Source organism: Canis lupus, chromosome 36, assembly GCF_048164855.1.
Source record: "Canis lupus baileyi chromosome 36, mCanLup2.hap1, whole genome shotgun sequence".
NCBI lineage: Eukaryota > Metazoa > Chordata > Mammalia > Carnivora > Canidae > Canis > Canis lupus.
In genome coordinates this window covers 14,127,071-14,140,606 of record NC_132873.1, presented here as the reverse complement: position 1 = coordinate 14,140,606, position 13,536 = coordinate 14,127,071, and the positions used below count along the sequence as shown (strand labels likewise).

At 36.7% G+C, this 13,536-nt stretch overlaps 1 protein-coding gene across 3 annotated transcripts in view; it reads left to right on the top strand.

Moving 5' to 3' along the window:
- The window catches only part of PTH2R (parathyroid hormone 2 receptor), a 145,719-nt gene extending 133,673 nt beyond the window's left edge, over nt 1–12,046 (top strand). For all 3 annotated transcript variants that reach the window (XM_072812601.1, XM_072812600.1, XM_072812599.1), the window contains exon 15: nt 11,788–12,046. The gene's annotated coding sequence lies outside the window, so the exon portion shown is untranslated. The remainder of the gene's footprint in view (nt 1–11,787) is intronic.
- Nucleotides 12,047–13,536: the final 1,490 nt, after the last annotated feature.

The following is a 13,536-nucleotide window of genomic DNA, read 5'->3' as shown; positions in this document are numbered from 1 at the left end:
CTTAAAAAATTTAAAATTTCTACTTTAAATGAAAGCTTTTAACTTCAAAGACAAGTGTGATTGAAAATAAAAAAAAAACTTTACTATTCTGTGTTGCATGTGTGCGTATTGGTTAACACCAGTAATTCTTCGGTTACAATGTCTTTGTGACTTTTTTGTTTATAGAGTGAACTGCAATTAAAATATTATGAAATCATTTCTAGAAAATGCTCCTTGATAGGAACTTGATATGCTTATATACTTCATAGCACAGAATCAATCCCTCTCAGTCCAGACATGGTCATTGAATGTTCCTTATGTGTCTGAAACCATTAAGTTTTCTGGTGGGGGAATGGGTTGTTATAAACTTAACCTTTAACTCAAGAGTTCAAAGAAACCACATAACACCACTGAAACAAACAGAGGCTAATCGGACTGTGCTGGCAACACATTATTTAGAGCTTAATTAATTAGAGCTAGAGATTGAGAGGATCCCAGGAATCTAATGGGATTCACAGGGAAGCATTCCTCTTCCTCCTTCTTACTACTTCATCTCTCAACTAGAAATACTCTATTCTAAAAAAATTTTTTTTAAGTAGGCTCCACCCTGGATGTGGAGCCTGACGTGAGGCTTAAACTCATGACCCTGAGATCAAGACCTGAACTGAAATCAGAAGTCAGTTTTAACTGATTGAGCCATCCAAGTGCCCCTAGAAATATTCTAAGTAATTAAAGCTCTAACTGCAAATGGACGAATGGGGGCACATGTTAAAAGGAAGCTCCTCATTGCTTTGGTCAATTTACATGCAATTCCTTATCTTTTCACTCTTTCCACATTTCTATCAACACAGTGAAAGGAAATAGGTTGCGCTTTCCATCCTGCGTATCAGAGAGACATCATCGTCATATCCATGCTTTCCTCTACATCACAGGAGTTGCCTTGCAGAGAGGGAACTTGTGGGTCATTGGGGGTGTACTCTGTATTTCACTCCATATCATTTTTGCGTACAGTAATGTGTTGTTTGGAGACTGAATTGTAGCATAATGCTTGAGTTGGTGTAGCAAAACTGTTTATTTTCTAATTTTGTGCCTCATCCTTGATTGCTGGTTTTTATTAGTTGGGATACATGAGTAATAGTTTTCAGTGGACCAATGGCCCATTATGAAAAATAACCTTTTATCTAGTTATTCTGGTTGTAGACGAGCTTAGTTCTGCTATTTTTGAAGTTATCTATTTTTAAAATTCAATCTACTTAACCATTACTGTAGACTCTTGCCTAATTTGCAAAAAAAAAAAAAAAAAAAAAAAAAAAAGAACTATTCAGAACACAGGTTCTTGTTTTATATCCAAAGGGAAAATTAGGACAGGAACATGTAGAGGAAGAATTCAAAAATCGTACCTTTTGATCTATGCATCTTCTATTTTTTTTATTTTTAAAAAGATTTTATTTATTTATTCATGAGAGACACAAAGAGAGGCAGAGACATAGGCAGAGGTAGAAGCAGGCTCCCTGTGGGAAACCTGATGTAGGACTCAATTTCAGGACTCTGGGATCATGACCTGAGCCAAAGGCAGACACTCAACCACTGAGTCACCCAGGTGTCCCTGAACTATGCATCTTTTTAAAAAATAGCCATCCTTTTCTTTTTCTGAAATTTATTTATTTCTTTATTGTCTTATTAGCAGTGATTGAGACTAGCTTTTAACTCTCATTGAATCTTCATGAAACTACATTTCTCCAGACAGTGCTTTGTAAATATTATTTATTAATCTTATCAGTGAACTATTTATATCATCTGTTTAAATATTGCATTGCAGGATGTAAATATATGCAATATAGCCATAAAAACTTTTAATATATAACACTATTTTTTTCTAGACTTGTATTCTCAACGGTCACAAGTAAAAGAGGCTTTTGTTGTTGAATACGTTATCTTTATTAGAAAATATAAACAATCTTTCTGAATTTTGGAAGACTATATGTTTTATATAAATAAAATCTAGTCATTAATTATATTTCTCTTGAGGAAGAGGAGCACTTCCACCTTCAATATGCCAGAAGCTGTGTGGTACCCACTGCCCAGCTACAACCCCCTGAAGAAGCAGGAACTTTTCACCTGAGTCGGGCTGCTGCTTAGTCTTGGTTAATAGCAGGCTGGGTCACTGTGTTTCTCTGGAAACAGAGACAAGCCTGCCTGTTTCTCAGGCTTGTCACATTCCTAGGCAGTACCTGATTCCTCAGGGAAGGATGCCCATTTTGTTGTGCTATGTCTTCCACTTATTACAGCAATATTGTCAAAGCAAATCAGCCCCAAATGTTTTGGAGGGTGGGATGGCTTTCTCTGTCTGCATGAGCATTCCTCCATGGGAATACCATAGGAACTTCAGAATTTTCCACTCCTATGATTTATAGTTTGAGAGGAATAGGGGATTTAAAGATGTAAATTTTAATCCATTTGGCCCTGCTTCATGAGGTTGACCTCTACAAATGTTGTCACTTGGGCTTCTGGTTGGATTCAGCTAGCGGGAGGCCCTGGTAGGAGAATGGAGGGTGGGAACCAAGACAGTTTGAGATAATTTTCCTTTTTTCCCCCAACCTGGCCAAATTTTGGGCACAGGTACATTTCTGCAGATAGTAGCTCTTGTTAGTCTTGTTTCTAAGGTTTTCATTCTCACTAGGTTCTAGTTTTTCCCTTTGACTCATCAGACCTGGAATGGTATAAGATTCCTGCTATTGCAAGTCCCTAGGTACCTTATCTTTCTTTCTTGTTTCCTCAATCCTGTCCAGACTTCTCTAAATAGTCTCTTCATTAGATTCCCTTTTATTCAACCCTTTGCATGTTACTGGTTTCCTACCAGAACCAGTGGCTGATAAAGCATAAGCTGGTTAAATGCTTTAAGTATAAGCTCATATATCCTAATGTAATTTTAGTTATTCTTATTAAGAGATTTCATTTATTTGAGAGAGAGAGAGCACAAACATTGGGAGCAGCAGGCAGAGGGAGAAGCAGACTCCCTACTGGGCAGAGAGCCCCATCCCAGGACCCTGAGATCATGACCTGAATAGAAGGCACTTAACCGACTGAGTCACCTAGGCACCCCTACCCCAATGTCATTTTAACAGGGTTCATCTCTGTAGCAGTTGTATTTACATTAGTAATTGGTATTTAGACTTCCCAGGAAAAGAGGGATGATTGGCAGGGTGGGTTCTGGTATTCCTGGGTCCCTGGCCAAAGTCATATCCTAGTACTGACTAAACATCACCCTTGACTTCCTTTCTTTGTTGTTTTGGAACTTTGCACATTGTTCTGGTAGGTACCAGTCATTGAGTAATAATTGTTAAGTAAGTTAATTTTTGCATATGGTTTTACATTGTCGTGTTCACATTGCATGAGCAACTTTGTATTTTTTTCACTAGGGATTAGACCACAATAATTTCTTAATATTAAAGAAAATTTGATAAATACTTAATGGAAATATAACAGTTCAATATACATATTTTAGATGGCACAATAGATCAGCCTTCTACATTCTTTTGCTAAAAGGAGAAATGCTCATATTATCACTCTTGAGAGAAAAAAACTCCCCCACTTTCTTTGATAGTTTATTAATTCAGAGACTGGATAGTTCATATACACATCATACCGTTTCAATTCTATTTTCCAAAATCAATATGCCAGCCTTCCTCAATAAATAGCCAATGCAGGAAGTCACATTGCTAGTATCAAACTAAGAACAAAGCAGCCAGTATTTTAGAACAAAAAATTGTTTATCCAGGAATAGCAGAGAATTGCAATTCAGAATATGCAAGCAATGGCAAAACCCCAGGCAAGTATGAAGAGACAAAGGGAAGGTGAGCTCTTACTAGATTTTAGGAGGAAACTGGGAAGGGTTGTTTTGAACAGAAATTCATTAGAGAACAAGAGTTAGAGGTTGTGGTGGTTGCAGGCAGTAGTGTGCTGCTGCTGGAAAGAGCTATTCCTTCTTTTTCTTAAAAGCCAGAAGAGAAATTTTTATAATGAAAAGTGTCCTCCCTTGTCAAGAATGATCTTCCTCCTGCCTGCTGGTTGTGTAGGTAGTGATGTATGGGATGGGCATGAGAGGCCCCCCTTCAGAATTTCCCAACTCTAATTTAAATGAGGCTTTTTAAAAACTCAATAGCAGTGAGGGAGACAGAACATGAGAGACTCCTAACTCTGGGAAACGAACAAGGGGTGGTGGAAGGGAGATGGGCGGGTGGTTGGGCTGACTGGGTGACAGGCACTGAGGGAGGCACTTGATGGGATGGGCACTGGGTGTTATGCTATATGTTGGTAAATCGAACTCCAATAAAAAATATACCAAAACCCCCCTGATTGTCACACTAGTTATGTTACTTTCAAAACCCAATGGATAAAGAAGATGTTATATATATATATATATATATATATATATATATATATATATATCCCCACCATTTGCTTCGATGTGGATGGAACTGGAGGGTATTATGCTGAGTGAAGTAAGTCAATCGGAGGACAATCATCATATGGTTTCACTCATATGTGGAATATAAGAAATAGTGAAAGGGATTGTAAGAGAAAGGAAGGGAACTGAGTGGGGAAAAAATGAGAGAGGGAGACAAACCATGAGAGACTCCTAACTCTGGGAAACAAAGGGTTGCAGAAGGGGAGATGGATGGAGAATGGGACAACCGGGTGATAGCTACTGAGGAGGGCACTTGATGGGATGAGCATTGGGTGTTATATGTTGGCAAATTGGATTTAAATTTAAAAAATGTAAAAAAAATCAATCAGTTTGCATCAGGAAAAAAAAAAACACCCAATAGTAGTACGATCATCGTTACAGCCTCACCTGTAAAATGTGTTTGCACAAGGATGCAATAACCCAGTTGAGAGGGCTATTTCTGCACATCACTGCTCTGTCTGAATCCTGCACTGGCCAGGTCTTTGGAGACCTGAGTGGACACTAGCAGACCCACATTAACCTGATCAATAGGAGGCACATTAGTGTGGCACCGGGCTACCCCACAGCTTCTCTTCCCACTCCCAATGCCTGGAATTCTATTTTGAGAGTGGTGGTTCTTGAAGTGCAGAGCTCTGAACAGAAACATAAGCATCACTTGGAAAAATTTTAAGATACAAAATTTCAGGCTCCACTCAGACTTGCTGAATCTAAAAAAATCTGTGGATTGGGCCCAGCAATCTGTGTTTTACAAGCCCTTCAGGTAATTTTGATGCTAAAATTTGAGAATCAATTGCTTACAGCATGGATATTGAAAAGACATGTATTCACTAATGGAATGTGGAAATTCAGAGTCAGTTTGATAGGAGATGGAAGGATGTCAGAGGCAGGATCTAGCCTTGAAGTGGGAAGAGGCCTGATGAAGTGATAAAGAGTAGACTTTCAGGGAAGCCAATGCCTCAGTTTATTTTATTTACTTCACAGAGAAAGCAGCTGAGAAAGAAGCACTTGACAATTATACTGAATTTAATATGGTCCTTTTCATGGCAGGAAATGAAAAATGAGATACGGAGGGTCAATAGGTTCCAGAAGGCAAGATGTTAGTTGACACATGTGTATCCATCTAGGTATCTAGCACTGTGATGTCTGTCCTTTGAAGGGAGGGAGGTTTGTGTGTCACCCCACCCTTTCCAGACTCTCCAAATCCAGCCCACCTGAGCTATCTTAAGGCTGCTTTTCCTTCTCAAACTATTTCTGAAATGCTATGAGGTCTTGGGAGTGCAGGAACCCATCCCTCATTGCCATAGGACCTGCATCAACACATGATATCACATGAACAAAGATAATTGTAGTAAGATTTACAGAAAACTCACTCCTTTTTCTGCCTTGGCGATAGAGTGTGCCCTTCTTGTAAACTATATAGATTACCTCATAATAAGTGCCACATTATTAACATATATAAAGGTAATGATTACAATTTTTGCAATCATCAGTGCTATAATCATTTTGGTCGATAGCCTCTGGAGATCTACTAAGCACTGCTCCTCAGTCATTAATGCCCACAAGAATTACTTGGATCTAGTTATGGTGCAGGTTCTGATTTAGTACCTCTGGACTGTGACCCAAATTGGTGCCAATAATGCTGAGTACCTGGATCACACTTTAACAAAGAGTGAGAACCACACCAATTTCTTTTTCCAGTAGAAAAAAATAGAATGTCAATCTCAGGTCCTGCAACTATCAAGAACCTATTATTTCTGTTCATCACAGTTTTTGTGGCAAAAGAAATTTTTAGTGAGTATTATGGGATATGTAGGCTAATTTGTACCAATTTTGCATGGCAATCAAAAAATAAAGCTCAAGCCAGCTTTTATCCTGTAAAGCTCTTGCAGAAGCAGTCTACTCTTCAAAGCAACGGGGACAACAATGAAAGGGGCCATTGCAGCCTGTGTATACTAGAAAGCATCAAGACTATGATATTTTGAGGGGCACCTGGGTGGCTCAGTCAGTCAAGCGTCTGCCTTTGGCTCAGGTCATGATCTCAGGGTCCTGGGACCAAGCCCCATGTCCAGCTCCCTACCCAGCAGGTGTCTGCCTTTCCCCATGTCCCCTGCTTGTGCTCTCTCTTTCTCTTTCTCTCTCTCAAAGATATAAAATCTTGAAAAAAAATTAACTGTGATACTTTCTAAATGTCTGGGAAATTAGGTCAGTACTTTCAGATTTAATTCAGGAAGGCCTGCTCTACCAGAAGTCCTGATTGCCAATTAAGATCTAATGCTGATGCTTACTAGCTACTGAGAATTAGCTAGTAATGAAGTTGAAGGTTCGTGTAGTATCATAATATAGATGAAGAACTTCTAAAAATTGAGTGACTAACACTGTTCTTGCATGCTGATGGGATATTATCTAATTGCCTTTCAGGGGCTGCGACACTCAAACAAAATTTTCTTCTTTAGAATTTTACTTAAGGCTATTTATGATGCAAATCAGATGATTGCAGAGTTACACAAACAGAATAAATATCAATTAAAGTAATTTCATTTTTACTGTTACTTAAGTAATGATTACAAAACATATATTGGTCGAACAGATGAGTAAATATTGACTTTATTTTAAAGAGGGAGGCATTGTCCTAATGTCAATGTATTGTATTGACAATACAGGTTGTATTGCATCTACTGGATCAAAATTTAGAGTAAGATGCTTCCAGTGTGGTACAAAGCATGTACCATGCTGCTCTTCTGGGAAGAATGAATAGTTTAGGTGAGGAGGAGCAGTGGAAACTAACTGGTCATGAAAGCTAGAGTTATATTGCTCTAGTAGTAATCATTTTACTGTAATTCAACTTCAGTAGAATTTTAAAAAAATATTCATTTTATGGTCTGAAATGTTTTAATTTATCCTCTTGGTTCCCTGTTATATATAGATCAGTTGTGGAGGCCATAAATGAGAGGAGGCCAGAGTACTTGTGGTTGGTGGAATTTTAAGATGGTCCCCAAGATTCCCACTCCCTGGTGTAAATGTCCTATATATTCCCTCTCCTTGATGTGGGCAGGGCTGAGAATAGGATGGGGTTTAACTCCTATGATCAGGGTATAAGTACAGAGTATAAGTACTCCTATGATTTTATGGCATAAGTACAGAGATTTGGCAGGTATAATTAAGGTTTCAAATCAGCTGATTTTGATTTCATCAGAAGGGGGCTTATCCTGGGTAGGCTTGAGTTAATCAGGTGAAACCTTTGAGAGACTGGGCCCCTCATAGAGGGACAGATGACCTCCTACTGGCCATGAAGAACTATGTCATAAACTGCTTGTGGAGAGTGACAGCCTCTGGGAGATGAGGATCCCAGTCCTACAGCTTTAAGGAACTAAACTGTACCAACAAACTGATAACAAAATACAGCCTCTAAAATATGTGCCTCAAAGATTTATATCTGAAACAACATGATTCACACTGGTTGAAAACCAAGAAATTGGATATAAATTTGCACTTCTAGCATTATGGATGACTTCCTGCTATAGAGTAAATGAATTCCACCCAGGGAGAGCTTCTCTATTTATTGATGGATATCCAACAGAATACTGTGGAAACAAAACAAAATAGATCTGGGATTGGGGGACAAGGCAGTACTTTTCTGGATGGTGTAGACTTGCCCTGGAGATGAACATGTATAGTAAAATCACTGTTTAGATTATGAATCATGAGCCAAGGATTAGCAAAACCAAGCTGGTATTAAAAGTAGAGATAGTAAGCTTATAATGTAGGAGTAAGGTTGTGTAAAAGTGGTCCCGATGTCTACCAACAGAATCAAATCTTTGGAGGAAATTTTTTCTAACCCATGTGAAGTAATTAGATAAAAATAAATGATCATTAAGCAATGGAGAAGGTGACTCATCAAGTGTGGGATTCAGTAGAAACAATAGGGTATGAGACCTATTGGTCTTTATCTACCTATTTATCATGTTATTTGTTTGCAATAAAGTAATAGTTAATAAAAGCACACCATGAATATTTTTGTGCCAATAAACTTAAACTTAGACAAAATATAAATAACTACACAAATATTTGCAGTTAGGTGAGTCAACTGATTCAAAGTAGAAGGGATGTATCTTGCAAGAATTTGCTGTGGCCAAGTTCAAAAAGGGTATTGCCTGTGTTCTCCTCAGGATTTTGATTGATTCTTGTGTCACATTCAGATCTTTCATCCATTTTGGATTTATCTTTGTGTATGGTGTAAGAGAATGGTCTAGTTTCATTCTTCTGCATGTAGCTATTCAATTTTCCAGTGGGTTCTGGGTTCTATATTCTGTTCCATTGATCTATGTATCTGTTTTTGTGCCAGCACCATGTTGTCTTGATGATCACAGCTTTGTAGTACTTGAAATCCAGCCTTGTGATGCCCCCAGCTTTGGTTTTCTTTTTCAATATTCCCCTGGCTATTCGGGGTCTTTTCTGATTCCACACAAATCTTAAGATGATTTGTTCCAACTCTCTGAAGAAAGTCCATGGTATTTTGATAGGGATGGCATTGAACGTGTAAATTGCCCTGACATAGACATAGACATTTTCACAATATTAATTCTTCCAATCCATGAGCATGGAATATTTTTCCATCTGTGTCTTCCTCAATTTCTTTCAGAAGTATTCTGTAGTTTTTAGGGTAGGCATTGAGGGGGGCACTTAACGGGAAAAAAGGAGACAATATCTTAGAAGGTCTTAAAAACTCCAAGAGTGAAAATTTTCCTGGAATAGCTTCCAGATTCCATTGGTTGTTAGAGGCCTATTCTAACACACTTTCAAGAAGTTGACCTAACCTTAAACAAATCTTTTCAGAGAATTGACAAAGAATTCACTGGTTAATTCTATGTTATTTGTATAACTTTGTTTCCAAAGTAGAGAAGTACAGAATAAAAGAAATTTAAAAAGAAAACAAGCCAATCTTAATCCAATGAGATATGAGGAAGATAATATAACACAATCAATTTGTAGTTTTCCAGAAATGCAAGAGTACTTTAATATTATAAAAATCTATAAATGTTATTCAACACATCAACTAATTGAAGGAGGAAAAAAATATAATCATCACTTTAGAGCATAAAGAAATATAAAATTCAAACCCAATTAGAATAATAATAATAACAAGCTAGGAATAGCAAAAAATAGCACTGATAAACTCTATGAACCACCAATGAACGAAAAAGCATCATTCTTAAAGGGAAAACACTGAAAGCAATTACTATAGAATCAAAAATGCGAGGACACCTACACTTACTGTTTCTATTTATCATTAAACTGGATGTTTAATGTAAGTGTTAATGTTTAATGCAGTGTAGTAAAACATAAAAAGGAACTTGAAATATAAGGATTGGAAAGAAAGTGTTATTTTAAAGAGAAGATTATCTACATAGGAAACCTAAAATAATCTGAGAGATTGTTAGAAATAAGAGAGTATATTATCAGAGAGTACACCAAGAGTATGAATATAGAAAGACGGCAAACCTTTAGATCAATATAAAATTGTTTATAAGGAGTACTATCGAACAATGACAATTTCAGTCATATGGATGGTCCATAGAACAGTTTTGTTTTTTAGGGAGATCAATCTCCTTAAGCCAACTGGCAGGACCATCTTTAAAATCCTAGATTTCTGTAATTTTTATTTATTTATTTATTCATGAGAGACACACACACACACACACAGAGGCAGAGACGTAGGCAGAGAGAGAAGCAGGGAGATAAGCAGGGTTCATGCAGGGAGCCCCATGTGGGACTTGATCCCGGGATATCTGGATTACGCCCTGGGCCAAAGCCAGGCGCTCAACTGCTGAGCCACCCAGGCATCCCTGTAATTTTTTTTTCTTTTAATCTCCCATTCTTCAGACCAGTGGTGAGATTCTCAATACCAGTGTTTCTTCTGGTTTTCTAGTCTTTATTCACTAAAAGTTTATCTTTTTTCCCCACCTCCTGGAACACTTAGAAAAGGATTCTCTATTCTACCAAGAGTTGACTGTCATCATGTTGTTTTCAAAGGAGGCATGTTCTCCCTTCTCAAATATCTCCTTCTTGTGACTGGGAAATTAGTGCTTCCTGACTTTGTGAATTTGTTTCAAAGAAACTTTACTGATCAATGACACCAGCAGAATATGAAGGCAAATACATTGAACTGGAAGTCAGGACCAGGGCTAAGTGTGTCACCACTCTTCATCCAATGCTCTAGGGCTCAAAAGACCTGAGTTCTAAATTGGTAGAAAGTCAATTCATCCTACTGACCTTCTGTTTCCTTAACTGTAGAAAAGGTTTGCTTGTCTTATGGAGGTTAGAAACAAATAAATTATGTTATAAATGTGATTGAATTTTGTGTATTAAAATTCTGAATGAATTGGAAGTTATATGGTTTTATGCATGTGCTGTTTGTTGAGTTAATCCTTTAAACTCTTTTCTGTGCAGTGCTATCCACTAGCAAGATAGGCATAATAATTGTAAAGAATAAATGTAGCTTGCCTTCAACTATTGTGTGATGGAATTGAAAGACTAATTGTCCATAATCCTGAGGCACAAATAGGTATCATTAAACTCATTTAGAATCTTAATCTCAGCTTTGCATCTCAAGGAAATTGTGTTAAGGTTGTCCATAAAATACTTCTCCCTATTTTACAGGTGTGAAAAAGAGTAAAATAATTTGCCTAGAGTTTTGGATATTGACTATATAGGAGATGTGTCATCCTGTTTTGGCAAAATTCCTCTTGAGTATATTTTCTTTAGAAATAAATTGCCTTAGTCTCAACTTGTTCTTCAAGCACAATTACTTCCAATAACTACTTTGGCTGCTCTAAAGATGATGAAGCTAAATTATTCAGTGTTCTGTTTTACCAACAAAAAAGCAACTAAGCAAATAGACAAAAATGCTTGGTTCTCTCTGTATAATGATGAATTTCTGCCAGTTTCCATGGAAGGCTTGAAAATACTTTATCGCTAATGTAACTATAACTGTCAGTTATTTGACTCTTTTCTTCTGATGAAGGCAGAAAATTTAAATTACTGAACAAAACGTTAGCCTTCCAAAGTACACTTCGTTGAACAAGTCCTGTTTTCTGGGGAATATAGGTAGATGTTTCATATCATTCAGAGTCCATTCCTTGTTTGAATGTGAGGCGCTATGTTACCTTCATTATTAGCGTATGTTCTTATATTTTATTTCAGCATATAAATTAGATTCCATTGAAATATCCTAAATTGAAGAAAGACAATCTTACAAGAATGTCAGCATGAAAAACTGACTCACGTTTGTTAAAATTGTTGTTCTTTCTTGTTTCTTTCTTTCTTTTTTTAATCTACGATAGTCACAGAGAGAGAGAGAGGCAGAGACACAGGCAGAGGGAGAAGCAGGCTCCATGCACCGGGAGCCCGACGTGGGATTCGATCCCAGGTCTCCAGGATCGCGCCCTGGGACAAAGGCAGGCGCCAAACTGCTGCGCCACCCAGGGATCCCTCTTTCTTGTTTCTTAACTGAATATTTTTGGGTTCATTGTGATAATTAAACTGATTGAACTCATCAGCAGTGTTTCTCAAAAAACCTGAGAGTTTGGAAAGAGGAGTGTCAGTTTTACACAAAATAAAATAAAAGAAAGTATTTGTGAAATAAAATTATACTTTTATTTTTTATGACTTTACAAGAGTATAACTTTATTTTTAATTTAGATTTTAAAAATTATATTTGAAGCTTTAAATTATAAAATTATACCTTTACTTTTATAATTATTACTTCATAAAATTATAATTTAAATGTTGAGTTAGTTGCAAAACCATATGGAATAATTATTTTAAGTTACTTCAAACATGTGCTATAATTGTTTATCCCAATAAGGTATATCCTAGGGACAAAAAAACCTATAAAAATCATAAACTGTTTTCTATAATTATAATGTTTAGAATAGTTTTAGTTTTGTTATTTTGAGGCCACTGCATGTTAATTATATGATAAACCAAATGAAGAGTTGTGAGAACCAGAATTTTCAGTGTGGGTGTAAGGCTACATAGTTGTAATATCAAAATTTAAGTGAACCTTGTAGTCTTGAATTTGTATTAGAACTATCTGTGTGAACTTAAGATGCATTTTATCTTAAAAATCAAACCAAACAATTGGGGCACCTGGGTGGCTTAGTCGGTTGAGCATCTGACTCTTGATTTCAGTTCAGTTATGATCTCAGGGTGGTGGGATTAAGCCTCAGATCAGTAGTCTGCTTGAGATTTACCCTCACTCTGCCCCTGCCCTTGTGCACACTCTTTCTCTAAAAATAAATAAATCTTAAAAAAAACAACAACCAAAAGCTTAAAAAAACCCACCCGTTTATTTATATTCATCAAAAAGGCCTAAAACAATGGCCAACATAGTAGCAATGATCATCCCCACTGTGCGAGTTGTAGTATCTAAATATCATCACTCACTAAAGAAATTAGGGGTCCTTTGGAGAGATGGCTGGACCCAAGTTTGGAGAAAAAATAAAAAAGATGAGCTTTGAATGTCTTGTCAAACCAGAAAGTGAAAAAACCATCAAAGGACACAGAAGCCATCATTAAGAGATTTCTATTAGTAAAAGTTTGAACACTTTGAACATCACTAAGACTAATACCATCAATTCATTATTATAGTAAAAATCACTGGTTACATTTGGAGGATATTAGGAAGTAATACATTCTGAAAAATAGTAAATAAAGAGAAATAATTGAATATTTATCTTACTTTTTCTTTATGGACTGATACACCAACGAAAAAGGTTCTCCAAATGGAGGTTTCCAGTTAACAAGTAAAAAAGGAACAATAAAAGCATTACTATTTTGGTAACCTTAATGAAATAATGAATGCTATCAAGGATTTTCAATAGCCGTTAAAATACAAAACAAGAGATGATCAGGTATTTTCTGCCTTCTGATGGATGTACCCAACACAACTTAGGAAGTATTCTTGCCAAAATTCAACTCTGAATCTGATCATTCATCTAGATCTCACTACTAATTTATGGGAAACACAGGACACAAATATTAGACAATGTGAGTAAAATCACTAAAACCCACAGTCTGAAAAGCTGTAG